The 18,285-nt window shown below is 38.2% G+C and overlaps 1 pseudogene; it reads left to right on the forward strand.

Annotated features, from left to right (window-relative positions):
- The first annotated feature begins 6,992 nt into the window (after positions 1–6,992).
- LOC133755406 (ubiquitin-conjugating enzyme E2 variant 2-like) lies at positions 6,993–7,430 on the forward strand (annotated as a pseudogene).
- The last annotated feature ends 10,855 nt before the right edge of the window (positions 7,431–18,285 follow it).

The raw sequence follows: 18,285 nt of genomic DNA on the forward strand, positions 1-18,285 counted from the left end.
TTTAAACATTATTTTTTAATACTTATATAGATTAGCTTTCACTTAGACACTTTAAACCATACTTTTCTATTACATAGTTCATCCACTTCTTGAGTGTCTGCTATTCAATGCCAGGTGCTTGATCCAGTGGCAGAATTATCATCCAGCTTGAGTCACTCTACTGGACCATCAACAGTAATTAAAGAATTCTAAAGCAGAGGTTAACATTAAACCAATATTTTGATTTAAAATGATTGCAAAATACACCAGAGATCATGGTGCATAAAGCAATTTTGAGTTTACATGTTTATAATGTTTCAATGTTTAAAATGCCTTTTCTTCTTAAGATAAAGTGTAATATGTGCATGTGTATACAGCCATCTATATACACTGGATTGCAGTTGTGCTCCTGGTGAATCTTTTCTCTCCAGATGCACTTACAAAATTCATGGCAGCACCACTGCTTTAAGACCTTCTTCAAAAAATGTTACACAGTAAGACAGAAAAAACAGCTGGGACACATTATTAATTTTTCAAGTAATGCTGTGTAGTTTTATTCCCAACATATGCTCAACAGTAAGCTTAGAACTATAAACATACAATGTAATTAACATTAGAAAATTAACTGTTACAGGTAATGCGGAGAGGGCATAAACTATTTTCCTGCTGCTAAAAGAAAAACAAAGGGAGGGAAAAGCCTAGGATGTCATCCATTCAGTACGCTTGTCTTACATTTTTTACATATATTTCTATATTTTTTCAATTAAAAAAAGTACAGATAATTCTTTAAAAATATCAAATCGCTTCCCTAATAGCTACTTGCCTTGCCAGTCAAATTCACTTTATGTTAGGATTTAAAAATATAATAAAAGTCAAGATGAAAAACCATTATCATCCTGGTTCCAAATTATCTAATTTGACCTTTCACCAAAGCTGGTAATTTTTGAAGTTTTGCTGTATATGAACAGAAGAGGTATAGCAGAACATGATTTAAAAATTTGTTAAAAATTAACAGAAAATCACCCTTGAAGGAGCTTTCCAAAAGACACCATAGGCAGCAGTTCAGTTAGAAATATCAGCCCTGAAGAGGTAGAAAATTTGAGCGCATCATCTGAAGACAGTTTTGGCACCATCTTCTCTCTCATCAGGATCAACGTTTCCAAGTAAGACAATTCCATGGTAAAAGGAAACCAGGTTCCATGACTGAACAAAAGGTGCGGGTCAACTCTCATGTCTCAATAATCAGTCTATTACATAAGAAAAAGAACATGGTCAAGGACACACATGCACTTGATTTATTTTGTTTCCATTATCAAGTTTATTCATAAGTGAATTTTATATTCATAAATATAAAAAGGCATCATTCATAACAAAGATACAAGCTGAAACCCCTGCAATAAAAACTTCTATTTTCATAAGTACCAAGAAAGCAACAGGGAAATGATTTGGTGCAGCTTTCTTAAGGGATCAGAGAAAGGACATTGTTTTAAAGAAAAAAGGCAAATCAATAACCAACAAATAATGTCAGTTTTACAGAACTAGATGATTCTGAAAGATTTATTTTTGGGTTCTTAGTTTTCAAACTATAGATCACCCTGAAGAAGTGGCAACTAATGACATGTATCACCATCACAATGACAGAGGCCAGCTGAAGTTCAACTTAGTCCTGCATTGTTTCACATCATTTAAGTATTTCTAGCATAAGACATGATACAGAACAAAACTCAAAGTAGGAATAAAAATATTATTCTGCAGTGGAATAAAGGCAAAAAATGTTTAAGAGTGTTAACTTTTAAAGCTTTAAGCATTCCTGTTTAACCAGCATTTAAAAAATTATGTAATCATAAAACCAGCAAAGGTTAATGGGAAGACAAAGAAGTACAAATATGTGAAATGATGAATTAGGTTAAACGTTTCTTTGTACTGACTGATGTTTATACTGCTTCTTGGAGCTGGTGCTGTGGTGCAGTAGGTTAATCCTCCTATGGCCTGGGAAAGCAGAAGATGGCCCAAGTGCTTGCCCCTGCATCCACATGGGAGACCCACAAGAAGCTCCTGGCTCATGGCTTCAGATTAGTGTAGCTCTGGGAAGTGAACCAGCAGATGCAAGATGTCTCTCTCTGTCTCTGCCTCTCTCTATAACCCTGTCTTTCAAATAAATAAAACAAATCTTAAAAAAATATACTGCTTCTTAATGAATCTGCAAGAACTATTATAAAAGTTACATGCAGACTGAGGGCAGTCCTGTTACAGAAAGTAGAAAATAAAACAAAAATCTAAAATTAGGAAACAATGGTTAAACTCTAAAAGATATTTTTGAGATTCCTTTTTTTAACTTTTATTTAATAAATATAAATTTCCAAAGTAGAGCTTATGAATTACAATGGCTTTTTGCCCCCCATAACTTCCCTCCCACCTGCAACCCTCCCATCTCCCACTCCCTCTCCCATTCCATTTGCATCAAGATTCATTTTCAATTATCTTTGTATACAAAAGATCTATTTAGTATATATTAAGTAAAGATTTCAACAGTTTGCACCCACACAGAAACATAAAGTGTAAAATACTGTTTTAGTACTAGTTAAGGACAGAGATCCCACAAGAGGAGTAAGTGCACAGTGACTACTGTTGTTGATGTAACAAATTGACACTCTTCTTTATGGTAATAATCCCCCTAGGCTCTTGTCATGAGTTCCCAAGGCTATGGAAGCCTTTTGAGTTCGCCAACTCTGATCATATTTAGACAAGGTCATAGTCAAAGTGGAAGTTCTTTCCTCCCTTCAGAGAAAGGTACCTCCTTCTTTGATGGCCCGTTCTTTCCACTGGGATCTCACTTGCAGAGATCTTTCATTTAGGTCATTTTTTTTTTTTTTTGCCACAGTGTCTTGGCTTTCCATGCCTGAAATACTCTCATGGGCTTTTCAGCTGGATCTGCATGCCTTAAGGGCTGATTCTGAGGCCAGAGTGCTGTTTAGGACATCCACCATTCTATGAGTCTGCTGTGTATCCTGCTTCCCATGTTGGATCGTTCTCTTCCTTTTTAATTCTATCAGTTATAGTGTTAGCAGACACTAGTCTTGTTTGTGTGATCCCTTTGACTCTTAGACCTATCATTATGATCAATTGTGAACTGAAATTGATCACTTGGACTAGTGATGTGCATTGGTACATGCCACCTTGATGGGATTGAATTGAAATCCCCAGGCACATTTCTAACTCTACCATTTGGGGCAAGTCCGATTGAGCATGTCCCAAATTGTACATCTCTTCTCTCTCTTATTCCCACTCATATATTTTACAGAGATCACTTTTCAGTTAAGTTTCAACACTTAAGAATAACTGTGTATTGATTACAGAATTCAACCAATAGTATTAAGTAGAACAAACAAACAAAAAATACTAAGAGGGATAAAGTATTAAGTTCATCAACAGTCAGGACAAGGGCTGATCAAGTCACCATTTCTCATAGTGTCCATTTCACTTTAACAGGTGCTCGGTTAGGTGTCACTGATCAGGGAGAACATATGATATTTGTCCCTTTGGGACTGGCTTATTTCACTCAGCATGATGTTTTCCAGATTCCTCCATTTTGTTACAAATGACCGGATTTAATTTTTTTTTTACTGCTGTATAGTATTCTATAGAGTAAATATCCCAAAATTTCTTTATACAGTCTACTGTTGATGGACATTTAGGTTGATTCTAGATCTTAGCTATTGTGAATTGAGCTGCAATAAACATTAATGTGCAGACCGCTTTTTTGTTTGCCGATTTAATTTCCTTTGGGTAAATTCCAAGGAGTGGGATGGCTGGGTTGAATGGTAGGGTTATATTCAAGCTTCTGAGGACTCTCCAGACTGACTTCCATAGTGGCTTTACCAGTTTGCATTCCCACCAACAGTGGGTTAGTGTCCCTTTTTCCCCACATCCTCACCAGCATCTGTTGTTGGTAGATTTCTGAATGTGAGGCATTTTAACTGGGGTGAGGTAAAACCTCATTGTGGTTTTGATTTGCATTTCCCTGATTGCTAGTGATCTTGAACATTTTTCCATGTGCCTGTTGGCCATTTGGATTCCTCTTTTGAAAAATGCCTATTGAGGTCCTTGGCCCATCTCTCAAGTGGGTTGTTTGTTTTATTGTTGTGGAGTTTCTTGATTTCTTTGTAGATTCTGGTTATTAATCCTTTATCTGTAGCATGGTTTACAAATATTTTTTCCCATTCTGTCTGTTGCCTCTTCACTCTCCTGACTATTTAAATGGTACCATAATGTATTGCTTTATCTTAGATGGAGAAAGTGCAACCTATATAATAATTTGCTAAGGATATTTGCAATACATAAAGCCTTCAAAAACTAAATTCCTAGAGTGAGCATTTGGCTTGGCAGTTAAGATGCCAGTTAAAATGCCTGTATCCAGGGTCACTGCTGTGGTGTAGTAGGTAAAGCTACCACCTTCTGTGCCAGACTCCTATATGGGCATTATTTTGAGTCCTAGCTGCTCCACTTCCATCCAGCTTCATGATAATGTGCCCAGGAAAGCAGTGGAAGACAGCCTAAGTCCGTGGGCCTCACACCCATGTGGGAGACCCAGAAAAAGTTTCTGGCTTCTGGATTCAGATCAGCCTAGCTCTGACCATTCTCTCTCCTTCTATAACTCTGCCTTTCAAATAAATAAATAAATCTTTTAAAAAACTTACCTGTATCCCATATAGGAGTAACTCACTTTAATTCCCAGCTCTAGCTCTTCATTCTAGCCTCCTGCTAATGCAGATTCTGGAGGATGAATTCCTGCCACCCATTGAGAGATCTGGATTGAGTTCTGGCTCCAGGTTTTGGCCTCCCAGCCGGTGCAGACATTTGAGGAGTGAACAAGGGGATGGGAGCATGCTCTTTCTTTGTCTCTCATTCTTTCTTTCTATCTCTCAAATGGGTAAATTTAAAAAAAAATTAACTTTTAACCCATTAATGGAAATATTTGAATGTAGTATGAAATTATGAATTCGCAGTATCTTATGTGAAACCTTTATCCTATTATTGCAAAGAGGAGCAATAAAATGTAAATAAACATGAAATAATACATTAAATATGAATGATGTGAAGTATTTGTGAAATATAGAAATAAGAGCCTCTGATAAGCTGTTCATTTGTTAAGCCAATAAGAACCATGGCAATATTATCCAAATCAGCTTTCTGAGACCTTTGGAATTCAACCAAAGGATGACAACAATCTGATGGGAAGTTATTCAAGAAAAATGCTGAATCTCAATAGGAACAATAAGGTTTGTGGTGTTTTAACTTGCCTTATTTTCATTTTCATTTCCTAAGCTCCATAGTAATCTTGAAATATTACCCTTTAATTGCCTTATAATAGCTGTGAAATCCAGTAACCCAGCAGCTAGTGGAAAAGGCAAAATGAGGATAGAGCTTCCAAGAAGCCCCACCCCCAGAGAGCTGTTGCTTTTTAAATTGACTGACAGCTCCCTGGAAAGGCAGTGTTTACAAGACATGTGTTTGACCTGACTCAGTGCACACTCTGTGAGAAAAACTTCACTGCTAGTCCTATTTTTGAAAACAATTAGAAGTAATTGTTTAACATTATAACTGTCCAAGACAATGATTCTAGTTGAGGCCAAAAAAAGGCTGACCAAAAAATGTAAAGTGAAAATATGGGAAATGAGATAACTGTAGTGGGCTTTGAAAATCTTCTAAATGTTCCCAGAGATCTAGAAGGCCACACACTTGTGCAGCTTTTTGCAGACTGAGAAAATGAGCAGCCATAGAACTCTCACCTCTGTTTGGACTTGATGGAGTGTGCAAACAGGAAGTGATTGCTAAGGCAGAGCTGTTTACTTTGTAGTGATGAAAGCATGTGTCAGCACATACAGAGTTTAATAGGGTAATAAGTAGTTTAAGAAATTTAAGAAAATAATAATAGGGTAATAAGTAGGTTAAGAAATTTAAGAAAATTTTTGTCTAATAATTGGCTATATACTAACAAAATTAACAGAGATTTAAGTGGATAACATACAAAGTATATTCCAGGAAGGTTGGCTAAAATAAACAGCAGCAACAACAAGCCCTGTTGAGTGGGTATAGAATGTAATTCTTAGAGTTGCCATATTATATTATTCATAATGTGCGTTTTTCAACAAAAAATATAAAAGGAAAACAGTAAATATAACAAGATATAGCACATAAATACAGAGATAAAAAAAAGCAGTCCTCAGAAATTCTTGTTAGGAAGCCCAGGTGTTCTATTTACTAGACATAGGCTTAAATTAATTGTCTTTTTGTTGTTGTTTTGACAGGTGGAGTTAGACAGAGAGAGAGAGACAGAGAGAAAGGTCTTCCTTCCATTGGTTCACCCCTCAAATGGCTGCTATGGCTGGCATGCTGCGCCGATCCAAAGCCAGGAGTCAGATGCTTCTTCTTGGTCTCCCATGCGCTGGCCAAATTAACTGTGTCAAATATCTTCAGAGAACTAAAAACCCATGTCCAAAAATTACAGAAAAGTATAAGAACAATGTGTTACCTGGCTGATGCCGCAGCTCAATAGGCTAATCCTCCGCCTGCAGCGCCGGCACACCAGGTTCTAGTCCTGGTCAGGGCACCAGATTCTGTCCTGGTTGCTCCTCTTCCAGTCCAGCTCTCTGCTGTGGCCCAGGAATGCAGTGGAGGATGGCCCAAGTGCTTGGGCCCTGCACCTGCATGGAAACCAGGAGAAGCACCTGGCTCCTGGCTTTGGATCAGTACAGTGCGCTGGCCGCAGTGGCCATTTGGGGGGTGAACCAATGGAAAAAGGAAGACCTTTCTCTCTGTCTCTCTCTCTCTCACTGTCTAACTCTGCCTGCCAAAAAAAATGTGCTACCCAATGTAGAATAGCAATTTTAAAAATAGCTATTATAAAAAGGAATGAAATAGAAATTGTGTTTAAAAGTATGGTAACTGAAATTAAAAATTCATTTTGGTGGTTGTCCCATGCATGCAGCAGCTGCCTTGGACTGTGGGAGAAGATGGAAATCCCCACAGGAGTTAAAATTCCTCATAATTTTTGCTTGTTGGAAGAACTTGAAGAAGGACAAAAAGGAGTAGTTGATGGTACAGTTAGCTAGGGCCTTGAAGATGATGAAGATATGACACTTACAAGGTGGACAGGCATGATTATGGGGCCACCAAGGACAAATTATGAGAACAGAATATATAGCCTGAAAGTAGAATGTGCACCTAAATACCCAGAAGCTCCTCCATCACTTAGATTTATAATGAATATTAATATGAATGGGATAAATAACACCAGTGGAATGATGTCTGCACAGAGCATACTAGTAGTAGCAAAATGGCAAAATGCATATAGCATTCAAGTTGTACTTCAAGAGCCAAGACGTCTAATGGTGTCCAAAGCAAACATGAAGCTTCTACCTCCACCAGAAGAACAAACATACAACAGTTAATTTTAATGAAGCTCAGACTTGCCTTAAATCAACAACCTTCTACTCATATCAATGTCTTGACTAAACATCACAATGCAAAATACCACACATTCAGTAAAGAATTCCAGCTGGGATATGTGACCTGGACATTTGTAATATATTTAATGTATGTACACTCATTTTGTTTTCAGGTAACAGGAGGAAAAATGTAGCACAATTTTTCTTTCTCTTATTGAGGCACTGTCATTTAAACAGTAACCTGGAGAGCTCCAACTAGGATTCAGATTTTCAAGATTCAAGCATGGTGAGACATGTGAGATGGCAGTGGAAATGTGTGTTTCTGAAAAGTAAAAATCCCAATAAGGACAAACAGAAATTGCATGTTTTATCCATCTTGTTTAGTGAAAGAGCTGCAGTTGACATTATTTAAAGTAGCAGGTACAATGAATATTGTCACAAATTGTGTTAAATTTTAAAGTGCTGTGGGTGCTGACTACTAGTAGCATAAAAATATGTTCAGGATTATATTGATACCTTATTTATAACAAAAAATAGTTTTGGGGGGCCAATACATTTCTGTTAAAAGCTGTTCCTGTCTGTTACATGTAACAGACATGGTAAATATTTGTTCACATTCTTTGCTTAACAAACCACACATTTAAGCTTAAGTGAAGTCAACAAAAAGGGGAAATATTTGTATAGATATGTGATTTTGAGATTAAAGTTAGTCCTAAAATGTAAATAAAATGTGGAAAGTGTCCTCAAGAAAAAAATCATTTATTTAGAGGATCTCAATCTGATATCTGAGCAGGAAGAAAAATGAATTATTGAATATAAGAGTAGATAAGCTGAGGTTATCCAGTCTGGGGGTAAGAAAGACTAAGATTGAAGAAAAATGAACAGAACTTTAGAGACCTGTGTGATACTACCAAGTATACCGACATATTTATGAGAAGAGGTCTTGAAGGAGAGGACTGATGGAGCTAATAGGATATTTAAATAATAGTGATAGAAAACATCTCAGATTTGATTAAAAATAATCTATACATCTGATAAGTTCAGTAAACTCCAAATAGGATGAAAACAAAGACATTCCCACTTAGATGTCCTAGTCAGACTATAAAACGATATAATCTTAAAAGCAAAATATAAAAATAACCATCCTGTGCAAGGGCACCAGAGTCAAATTAGCAGCTAAGTTTTCATCAGAAACAGCAGTTAGGACACTACTTGGGGCCAGCATCGTGGCTCAATAGGCTAATCCTCCACCTGCGGGGCTGGCACACCGGGTTCTAGTCCCAGTTGCCCCTCTTCCAGGCCAGCTCTCTGCTATGGCCTGGGAATGCAGTGGAGGATGGCCCAAGTGCTTGGGCCCTGCACCCCATGGGAGATCAGGATAAGCACCTGGCTCCTGCCTTCCGCTGCGGTGGCCATTGGAGGGTGAACCAATAGCAAAGGAAAACCTTTCTCTCTGTCTCTCTCTCTTTCACGGTCCACTCTGCCTGTCCAAAAATAAAGACACTACTTGGGATACCTCATCTTAAATTGGAGTGCCTGATTTGAGTCCTGGCTCCTGTGCTTTGTATCCATCCAGATTCCTGCTAATGCACACCCAAGGAGGTAGAAGATAATGCCTCGAGTCCTTAGGTCCTTATCACCAACATGGGAGATAGGAATTGAATTCCAGACTCTTGGCCCAACCATGGTTACTAATGACATTCAAGAAATGAGACTAATTGATAGAAATCTCTATTTCTCTCTGTTATCTCTTTGTCTTTCAAGTAAAAATGAAAAAATAATTCTTAAAATAAAAGTATAATAAATTATACTTAATTATATAATTATAGAAATCTGTTGATGAGCTTAGAATGTATAGAATTGTAATTTGTATGACAGTAATACTACAGAGGAATTATTGGAAGAAAATTTGTGTGTATAGTTGAAATTAATTCAGTTTTTATCTAGGTTAGATTGTTTTGGATAAAGATGTTAATTGGAATCCCCAGAGCAAACAGTAAGAAAATAAGCTTGAAAAAGCTATGGTGAATGGGGCCAGCACCATGGCATAGAGGGTAAAGTCACTTCCTGTTGTGCCAGCATCCCATATAGGCTCCAGTTTGAGTCCCAGCTGCTCAACTTCCAATCCAGCTCTCTGCTATGGCCTGGGAAAACAGTAGGAGATGGTCCAAGTCCTTGGGCCCCTGCAACCACGTGGGAGACCCAGAAGAAGCTCCTGGCTCCTGGCTTAAGATCGGCACAGCTCTGGTCATTGTGACCAACTGGGGAGTGAACCAGCAGATGGAAGACTTCTCTCTTGCTCTCTCTCTCTCTCTGCCTTTCCTTCTCTCTCTGTGTAACTGACTTTCAAATAAATAAATAAATCTTCAAAAAAAAAAAAAAAAGAAAAAACTATAGTGAAGGAAGCAACAGCAAAAATTTTAAATGATGCACTAAAGGAAAACTATTTAACATGAAACAACACAATAACAAAAAATACAGTAAGGGCTGGTGTTGTGGCATAGTGGACCTAAGCCTCTGTCTATGGCACTGGCAACCCATATGGGCATCAGTTCAATTCGTGGCTGCTCCTCTTCCTATCCAGATCTCTGTTATGTCCTGGGAAAGCAGTAAAAGATTGCACAAGTGCTTGGGTGCATCTGCCTGGGAGACCTGGAAGAAGTTTCTGGCTCCTGGCTTTGGATTGGCCCAGCTCTGGCAGTTGTGGCCATTTGGGGAGTGAACCAGTGGATGGAAGGATTTGCTCTCCGTATCTCCCTCTCTCTGTCTGTAACTCTGCCTCTCAAATAAATAAATCTTTAAAAATATATATGGTAAAAGGAAAAAACAAAAAAAAAATGATACACTAAAAGAAAACTGTTTACCATGAAAAAACATGGTAATAAATGAGTAGAGGAATAAAACATAAGGTTTTAGAAAACAGTAAAGTGACAAATGTAAATTTTATGTTGTCAGTATTTTATTTATTAAACATACATAGATTAAACATTCTAGTCAAAAAAAACTTTACAGGATGGGTAAGAAAATATAATGCCTCCATATGCTTTACATAAAGGATATTATTTAAATACAAAGATACAAATAGGTTTAAAGTAAAGGATGGAAAAAAGTATATGAGGGATCTTCAAAAAGTTGTTGGGGGCTGGCACTGTCGCATAGTAGGTTAAGCCTTTACCTGTGATGCTGGCATCCCATATGGGTGTGGGTTCCTGTCCTGGCTGCTCCTCTTTTAATCCAGCTCTCTGCTAATGGCCTGGGAAAGCAGTAAAAGATCGCTCAAGTGCTTGGACACCTGCACACACATGGGAGATCTGGAAGAAGCTCCTGGCTCCTGGCTTCTGATCATCCCAGCTCCAGCCACTGAGGCCATTTGGGTAGTGAAGCAGTGGATGGGAGACTTCTCTGTCTCTCCCTCTTATCTGTAACCCAGCCTCTTAAACAATTAAATATTATTTTTTAAAAAAGTTGTTGGGAAATATATACTATGAAAAATTTATGTATGGGCTTCAACTTTTTTTTTTTTTACTAAAACAAACTCATCTTTTCTTCCTATTTTTTTCTTGAACTTTTTGAAGTATTTTCACACTACAGAAACAAAGAGGTAATGTATAAAGAAGGTATAGAAATTATAAACATTTAAGCACTAATAACACATCCCAAAATGCACAAAGCAACAATAGACAGAGAACAGATAATTCAAATATAGTAGTTGCAGGTGCAGTTGTTTGGCCACTTTGAATGTTCTCATCCAATATTCAGAGTGTCTGGTTTGAGTCTAGCTCATTTGCTAATTTTCTAGCTTCCTGCAAATGCATACCCTATGACACAATAGATAAGGATCAATTACTTGGGACCCTGCTACCGCTTGGAAGACCCAGATTGAGTTCTGGACTCCTGGCTTCAGCTTGACTTAAGCCTGGCTTTTGCAGACATTTGAGTAACCCAGTGGATGGAAGATTTCTGTCCTTCTTCTTTTCAAATACAATATGAAAATAAATAAATATTGTTACAAATAGAGACTTCATATCTCATTTTCAATAATGAATAATAGCTGAAGAAGGAAATTCTGGAGTAATATGAACTGATTAAAAAATAATTCTCCAGGCCGGCGCCGTGGCTCAACAGGCTAATCCTCTGCCTAGCGGCGCTGGCACACTGGGCTCTAGTTCCGGTTGGGGCACCGGATTCTGTCCCAGTTGCCCCTCTTCCAGGCCAGCTCTCTGCTATGGCCCAGGAGTGCAGTGGAGGATGGCCCAAGTGCTTGGGCCCTGCACCCCATGGGAGACCAGGAGAAGCACCTGGCTCCTGGCTTCGGATCAGCGCAGTGCACCGGCCATAGCGTGCCACCCGCGGCGGCCATTGGAGGGTGAACCAACGGCAAAGGAAGACCTTTCTCTCTGTCTCTCTCTCTCACTGTCCACTCTGCCTGTCAAAAAATCCATCAATAAAAATTAAAAAAATAAAAATAAAAAATTATCCTCCATACACCAGCAGAATACAGACTTCTCAAAAGTCCATGGACTATTCTCTAAAATAGTCCTTTTATAAAATTGGTTATTAAGTAAGTCTCAGTCAATTTAAATGATTAAAATCATGAAAAACATGTTTGCTGACCACACTGAAATGAAATTAGAACCAAGTGAAAGAAATAAGGAAAATTTAGAAACATAAAAAATAACAATGTGACTTTAAAAAATGATAAATGAAATTAGAAAACACTTTGAGGCCGGCGCCATGGCTCAATAGGCTAATCCTCCACCTGCTGCGCCAGCACACTGGGTTCTAGTCCAGGTCGGGGCACCAGATTCTGTCCCGGTTGCCCCTCTTCCAGGCTAGCTCTCTGCTATGGCCCAGGAGTGCAGTGGAGGATGGCCCAAGTCCTTGGGCCCTGCACGCCATGGGAAACCAGGGGAGGCACCTGGCTCCTGGCTTCAGATCAGCATGATGTCCCCACCGCAGCACGCTGGTCATGGTCACGGCGGCCATTGGAGGGTGAACCAATGGCAAAAAGGAAGACCTTTCTCTCTGTCTCTCTCTCTCACTGTCCACTCTGCCTGCCAAAAAAAAAAAAAAAAGAGAGAAAACACTTTGAAATGGGTGAAAATGAAATCAAATGTAGCAATATTTATAAGACAAGCAGTGCTTACGTGGAAACATGTGCATAATGCCTGTATTTTTTAAAAGACACTTCATGTCAGTAACCTGTGATAAAAAGAACAAGATAAACACAGTGAAAAAAGTAAATAATAAATATTAGAGCAAAGATATAGATAAGTATAGAAGAGAAACATAATAAAGAAAATCAGTGAAACTCTCATTTGATTCTTGAAAATGATCAACAGTTTGGCAGAACTTTTATCAGGCTAACCACAAAAAACAGAGACTTCAATTACAAGAATTGTCAACAAAAGTGGAAACAACACTAATAAATAAACAAAGAGGAAATATTCAGAAAGCAACAGTATAAACTGTATGCCACCAAATTAGATGAAATAGGAAAATTCCTAGAAAGGCAACAACTTCCAAAACTGAATGAAGAAGAAATAAAAATCTGAATAGATTGTTTAGCAAGTAAAGAAATTGAGTTAGCAAACTTCCTACCAGCCCAGGCCAAGATAGCTTCACTGAGAAATTGTAGCAAATGTTTAAAGAACAGTAACATCAAAACTTCACAAATGCTTCCAGAAATACCTGAGGAGGGAACACTCCCCACTTATTCTATAAGGGCGGTATTGCCCTTTTACCAGAGCTAGACAAAAACATAAAAATATACTCCTAACCAGTAGTCTTTATGAAATATAGATGAGAAAGTCTTCAATAAAATACCACCAAACCAAATCAGCAATATTAAAATAATAATTTAAACATATTATGACAAAATAGGATTCATGTCAGGAATAAGTTTGGTTTGACATCTGAAAATCCATTAATACAATATATCAAATTAGTTGAATCAAGGACAAAGTTACCTGATTATTATAGATATAGAATAAGTGTTTGATAGAATTCAGCATCCTTTCATGATAAAATCACTCAACTAACTAGAAGTACCCAGAAAAGTGTTCTACCTGATTAAAAGCCTTTATGAAAACCACACAGCTAATATCATCTTTTGTGGAGAAAGACTGCTTTTCAGAAAGATCAGGAAAAACATGAGGACATCTACTCTCAAATACTAGTATTTTACATTGTACTAGAACTTCTAGCCAGGGAATTTTAACAAGAAAAGGCATTCAGACTGGGAGAAAAAAAAAGATGGAAAACTAATTTGTGTATAGGAAGCTAAAGAACACACACACACACACACACAAGATTAGACCTAACAATTCATCATTGTTGCAGGATTAAAAATTAATATTTAAAAATAAACTGTATTTCATTCAAATTTAAGTAGTTGTTCTTAACAATGTGCCCCAATTTCAAAGCTTATCACAAAGCTGTGGTAATGAGTCTGGTCTAGCATAATGACAGACAGATGAATGAATGGGCTTGCAGAAACAAATTGTTACATTGAATGCTGGCAGTGCTGCAAGATAATTCAATGGGAAAATAACATTTTTTTCAATAAATTTTATAGAGTAACTACTTATCTACATGCAAAAAGATGAAATTTGGCTCCTACCTCAACCAATATTTCAAAGTGGATACGATTCCTAAATTTAAAGGTTAGAACTAGAAAACTTTTTTAGCAGAAAACATAAGAATAAATCTGTGTGTGTGTTTAGCTTTGACACCAAAAGCACAAATGACAAAAGAAAAAAATAGCAAAATGAACTTCATCACAATTAAAACCTATGCTTCAAAGAACTCCATCAAGAAAATGAAAAGACAACCCATAGAACTGAAGAGATTAATTGTACATTATACACCTCATAGGTGGCCTATAAAGGGAGTATATTCTTTAAAAAAGAATCACAGCAATAAAAAGCAATAAAAAGCACTGTGTTTAAATCTAAAATGTTTTGAAGTTTTCAAAAGCATATATACAAATGATCAATAATCTTTGAACAGTTAATAAAAGAAATACAAGGTCGGCGCCGTGGCTTAACAGGCTAATCCTCCACCTTGCGGCGCTGGCACACCAGGTTCTAGTCCCGGTTGGGGCGCTGGATTCTATCCCGGTTGCCCCTCTTCCAGGCCAGCTCTCTGCTATGGCCCGGGAAGGCAGTGGAGGATGGCTCAAGTGCTTGGGCCCTGCACCCGCATGGGAGACCAGGAGAAGCACCTGGCTCCTGGCCTTGGGTCAGCGCGATGCGTCGGCCGCAGTGGCCATTGGAGGGCGAACCAACGGCAAAAAGGAAGACCTTTCTCTCTGTCTCTCTCTCTCACTATCCACTCTGCCTGTCAAATAAATAAATAAATAAATAAATAAAAGAAATACAAAGCAAGCATTGACAATGGTGTGCAGTAGTTGGAGCCCTCATATATTGCTAGTGGAAATGTAAAATGGCACAGCCAAGTTGGAAAGTACTTTTCCAAAATGAGTTAACATATGACCCAATAAATTCCATTCTTAAGCAATGCTAACCAAGATAGATGAAAACATATCTACAGAAAAACTTCTACACGAGTATTCCTTCCCACATTTTTTCATGGTAGTCAGTGAACAAAAATATACTGGGAGGTAGAAATGGGAAACAAGCCAGAGTGTTAGGGGCATATCAAGACTTTTCCTAGGAACTGATAGAATCAGCCATGTTTTCAGGGTGGGTTCTGGGTAGTTGTGCAATATGTTGAGCGGAAATGGGATCCCAGAGGAATATAACTTCTTCTGATGGTAATACCCATTTTTATGGATCTGAGTTAGGTGGGGGCTTCCTTTTATAATATGGATAATATATCTATTCTTGATACTTTTAATGATTCTTTTGCACAAGTTATTTGATTCTTCTTCTATACATTTTCTATATTGGAACAGATTTCTCTATTGGAACAGATTCTAAACATGAAATCTCTTCAGTAACAGATGAAGTACCTGAGAAATGATACTTTTTACTTAAGCCAGTAAATTTAGTCTCAGTAATTGTTGATTTTTAAGGATTTATTGCTGAGTACCAAAATAGGTTTTTCTCCATCTTCAACAGCTTTAAAAATATGGTAGTGGGGCTGGTACTGTGGCACAGCAGGTTAAAGCCCTGGCCTGCAGTGCCAGCATCCCATATGGGTGCTGGTTTGAGTCTCAGCTGCTCCACTTCCAATCCAGCTCTCTGGCCTCAGATCAGCTCCGCTCTGGCCATTGCAATCATTTGAGGAATGAGCCAGCAAATGGAAGATCTACCTCTGGCTCTACCACTCTCTGAAACTCTTTCCAAAATAAAATAAAATCTTTTAAATAAAGAAATTAATTAAATATGGTTGTTATGCAATTTCATAGATGTTATAGGGGTATCAATTGTCATGTGCTTTGAAATTCTAACACAAAATGAGAATCATATTACTTAACATATCCAACAAAACATGTTAAAAATTAAAAATAACATAAAAATCCATCAACTGATGTATGGAAAATCACAAATATATCTGTTTAATGAAACATTATTTGGCCATAAAAAGGAATGAAGAAGTTATATATGCTACAACATGAATTTTATTTAATGATTTTATTTATTTATTTGAGAGGCAGAGTTACAGAGAGAGGGAGAGACAGAGAGAAAGGTCTTCCATATGCTAGTTTTCTCCCCAAATGGCCACTATTGCCGGAGCTAGGCCAGTATGAAGCCAGGAACCAGGAGCTTCTTCTGGGTCTCCCATGCAGGTGCAAGGGCTCAAGCAATTGGACCGTATCCTACTGCTTTCCTAGGCCATTAGCAAAGAGCTTGACCAGAAGAGAAGCAGCTGGGACAAAAGTCTGTACCCCTAATCGAATATCAGCACCACAGGCAGAGGCTTAACCCCCTGCACCACAGCACTGGCCCCCAAGGATGCATTTTGAAAGCATTATGCTAAATCAAAGAAACTGTTCACACACACACATACACACACACAAAAACATGTTGTATGATTCTGCTTATATAAACTGTTTAGGATCAGCTAAGCAATAATATTTTGAATCATTGGGTTTCTTCCTTTTATGGCTCATGTTGTTCCCTCCAGCCCTGCTACCAATTCCTATATATTCCTTCCGGTTGAAAAAGTCTTCCTTTTCCCTCAGTATGTTATTTGTTTCTTATGATATGTGCCAGCAATTCTCTGAATTTTGTTTAGATTATTTTGGCAGAAACCAATTTTAGTACATATCATTAAATATATTTATGGGTAAATAAACATGATAGTTTTTCTTGTCCCTAGCTATAGATATAAAGCCAATTTGGGAAATATTTGGCTACGTATCACTACTTTTTTCTCCCTAAAAAGTCTACTACTTTACTGATCAACTCATATGCCCTAGGGACATTTCCTGATGTAGTATCCTCAGTGGTCCTTTTTATTCATTCGGTGTTGGCTTCCAGCATGAGACCTGTTTGTCATCCCTAAGATGAATGTAACTGAAGTCTAGAAAATTTTAGAATATGACATTTTGTTTCATTATGCCTCTTGGAGAGCATGTCAATAAAAGGTAATTTATTTTGTTATATTATTAAAAGTTAAATCTTAAACTTCCTGATAAGTTAAACTATTTTTTTGGCAGGCAGAGTTAGACAGTGAGAGAGAGAGAGAGACAGAGAGAAAGGTCTTCCTTTTTCCATTGGTTCATCCCCCAAATGGCCGTTACGGCCAGCGTGCTGTGCCGATCCGAAGCCAGGAGCCAGGTGCTTCTTCCTGGTCTAACATGTGGGTGCAGGGCCCAAGGACTTGGGCCAGCCTCCACTGCCTTCCTGGGCCACAGCAGAGAGCTGGACTGGAAGAGGGGCAACTGCGACAGAATCTGGCGCCCTGAGCAGGACTAGAACCTGGAGTGCCGGCACCACAGGTGGAGGATTAGCCTAGTGAGCTGCAGCGCCTGCTGAGAAGTTAAACTTTAATATAATGATAATAGTTGTGGATGTTTATATTTATATAATGTTTACCTTTTTCTTTTAGTTTTGAAATTAAAATCATCCTTACCAGAAGGAAATAAATTGTTAACTTCTGTGGCTTAGGAGCTAAATATTACCCTCTGTCTCCCTCTCTCTCTTTTGTTTTTTTGTAATAATAATTTTCTTAAATCATTCAAATCTTGGAAAAGAGATGAATTAGTGTTTAAACTTGCTTCATTTTTATCTTTGGTAAATGGAATAGTGGCAAACAGAATTGCTTCTTTTGAATAGCTATGAAAGGTCAGAAGTGAAGACTTCCTATTTATTTAACTGTCATACTGAAAGGAAAACTGGAAGGATTTCTTTTAGTACAGTGTAATGTGAAAGTTCATAAGGTTAGAAATAATTTCCATCACAACTTAAAACTCATAGGTGGCCGGCGCCGTGGCTTAACAGGCTAATCCTCCGCCTTGCGGCGCCAGCACACCGGGTTCTAGTCCCAGCTGGGGCGCCCGATTCTATCCCGGTTGCCCCTTTTCCAGGCCAGCTCTCTGCTATGGCCCGGGAAGGCAGTGGAGGATGGCCCAAGTCCTTGGGCCCTGCACCCCATGGGAGACCAGGAGAAGCACCTGGCTCCTGGCTTCGGATCAGCGCAATGCGCCGGCTGCGGTGGCCATTGGAGGGTGAACCAATGGCAAAAAGGAAGACCTTTCTCTCTGTCTCTCTCTCTCTCACTATCCACTCTGCCTGTCAAAAAAAAAAAAAAAAAAAAAAACCTCATAGGTAACTTTTAAAAAAGATTTAATTACATTTGTCATTTCTGTGATTTCAACAGAGAAAGCAGTAGGGAGAATACCTCACTGAATGTTCTCCCTCATTCCTGAATAATTACTACATTCTTT

The sequence above is a fragment of the Lepus europaeus genome, unplaced genomic scaffold (genome assembly GCF_033115175.1).
Source record: "Lepus europaeus isolate LE1 unplaced genomic scaffold, mLepTim1.pri SCAFFOLD_44, whole genome shotgun sequence".
NCBI classification, from domain to species: Eukaryota; Metazoa; Chordata; class Mammalia; order Lagomorpha; family Leporidae; genus Lepus; species Lepus europaeus.